This window comes from Schistocerca nitens, chromosome 2 (assembly GCF_023898315.1).
Source record: "Schistocerca nitens isolate TAMUIC-IGC-003100 chromosome 2, iqSchNite1.1, whole genome shotgun sequence".
NCBI lineage: Eukaryota > Metazoa > Arthropoda > Insecta > Orthoptera > Acrididae > Schistocerca > Schistocerca nitens.
This window is the reverse complement of record NC_064615.1, coordinates 184,101,404-184,104,090: the sequence shown is the minus strand read 5'-3', so window position 1 is coordinate 184,104,090 and position 2,687 is coordinate 184,101,404.

The window sequence follows — 2,687 nt, the reverse complement described above, 5'->3', positions numbered from 1 at the left end:
TCTGAACTTAAACCCGTTACACCCCGTATACAAATTGAAATCCCCCACTGTAGTTTCTGCCAGTATGATCAAGCTAATCTCAGGAACTACATGTATTCTGATATACACTCCTGGAAATGGAAAAAAGAACACTTTGACACCGGTGTGTCAGATCCACCATACTTGCTCCGGACACTGCGAGAGGGCTGTACAAGCAATGATCACACGCACGGCACAGCGGACTCACCAGGAACCGCGGTGTTGGCCGTCGAATGGCGCTAGCTGCGCAGCATTTGTGCACCGCCGCCGTCAGTGTCAGCCAGTTTGCCGTGGCATACGGAGCTCCATCGCAGTCTTTAACACTGGTAGCATGCCGCGACAGCGTGGACGTGAACCGTATGTGCAGTTGACGGACTTTGAGCGAGGGCGTATAGTGGGCATGCGGGAGGCCGGGTGGACGTACCGCCGAATTGCTCAACACGTGGGGCGTGAGGTCTCCACAGTACATCGATGTTGTCGCCAGTGGTCGGCGGAAGGTGCACGTGCCCGTCGACCTGGGACCGGACCGCAGCGACGCACGGATGCACGCCAAGACCGTAGATTCCTACGCAGTGCCGTAGGGGACCGCACCGCCACTTCCCAGCAAATTAGGGACATTGTTGTTCCTGGGGTATCGGCGAGGACCATTCGCAACCGTCTCCATGAAGCTGGGCTACGGTCCCGCACACCGTTAGGCCGTCTTCCGCTCACGCCCCAACATCGTGCAGCCCGCCTCCAGTGGTGTCGCGACAGGCGTGAGTGGAGGGACGAATGGAGACGTGTCGTCTTCAGCGATGAGAGTCGCTTCTGCATTGGTGCCAATGATGGTCGTATGCGTGTTTGGCGCCGTGCAGGTGAGCGCCACAATCAGGACTGCATACGACCGAGGCACACAGGGCCAACACCCGGCATCATGGTGTGGGGAGCGATCTCCTACACTGGCCGTACACCACTGGTGATCGTCGAGGGGACACTGAATAGTGCACGGTACATCCAAACCGTCATCGAACCCATCGTTCTACCATTCCTAGACCGGCAAGGGAACTTGCTGCTGCAACAGGACAATGCACGTCCGCATGTATCCCGTGCCACCCAACGTGCTCTAGAAGGTGTAAGTCAACTACCCTGGCCAGCAAGATCTCCGGATCTGTCCCCCATTGAGCATGTTTGGGACTGGATGAAGCGTCGTCTCACGCGGTCTGCACGTCCAGCACGAACGCTGGTCCAACTGAGGCGCCAGGTGGAAATGGCATGGCAAGCCGTTCCACAGGACTACATCCAGCATCCCTACGATCGTCTCCATGGGAGAATAGCAGCCTGCATTGCTGCGAAAGGTGGATATACACTGTACTAGTGCCGACATTGTGCATGCTCTGTTGCCTGTGTCTATGTGCCTGTGGTTCTGTCAGTGTGATCATGTGATGTATCTGACCCCAGGAATGTGTCAATAAAGTTTCCCCTTCCTGGGACAATGAATTCACGGTGTTCTTATTTCAATTTCCAGGAGTGTAGTTTCCACTAATAGGTGGACAGATTCTCGAGGAAGGGTCCTGGGCACAGGAGATAGGTGTAAGGCCGTCCGATTTCAGCACCAGGCAGACACGAGGTATAACAAGTGAGAGTGCAATACTAGCTATCACAGACTCCCTCAACGATCTGTGAACACGACGTACCATATTTTAAGCTGACCTTTTGGTATGGAATTAATCTTTGAGGGGGGGGGTGAAGGGTAATACAGAAATAGGGTAATACAGAAATAGGTCGCACAAACACTGTAGATTACACTGAACTGGCGTTGGAGTTGTGTGGTCCAACTGGCCGTAACTCATGCAGAACTTCTTTGTGATCGGGTGGAACACATTGTACTGGCGGTGCAGTTGGATGGGCTGCAAGTGGCCGTAATTTGCGCCGAACTGTTGCTGCAGTCAGGTATACTGCGCAGCATGGTAGCTTGCAGCTCTCGTTATTGCCACAATATATCACTACGAACCCCAACTAAACATGAAATCTATCTACGTCAACATAGATACTCTGAAAAACACATTTAAGTGCCTGGCAGCTGGTTCATCGAACCAGATGTGGCTGAAAATCATTCGTGCACCTTGAGAACTTTCCTGGTGGGCCTTGCCTAAATCGTTTCAGTTATGTGAAAGTGATGATATTGTATCACTATCGAAGATTCAACTGAGACTCATTATGTCTCCAGGAAAATATAATTACATTAGATTAATACATCACCTACACCTGAGGCAGGCCGGAGTGGCCGATCGGTTCTAGGCGCTACAGTCTGGAACCGCGCGACGCTGCGGTCGCAGGTTCGAATCCTGCCTCGGTCATGGATGTGTGTGATGTCCTTAGGTTAGTTCGGTTTAAGTAGTTCTACGTTCTAGGGGACTGATGACCACAGCAGTTGAGTCCCATAGTGCTCAGAGACATTTGAACCATTTTGAACCTACACCCGTGGTACAAGGAGGACTTCCCCATTAGGTACAAAGTTGGAGTGCTGTTCCAATATTCGGGAGCTTTCGCAATACTAACGATTTAAGAAGGAGAAAATGGAGATGGCCTGAGGTGTGAATTGGAGTTAGGAAGGGCACTGGGCACTGGTATTCTGTGCAGCTGTGTAGGTTGAGATCCCGGCTTTGGCAAAAATTTTAATTCATTACTTC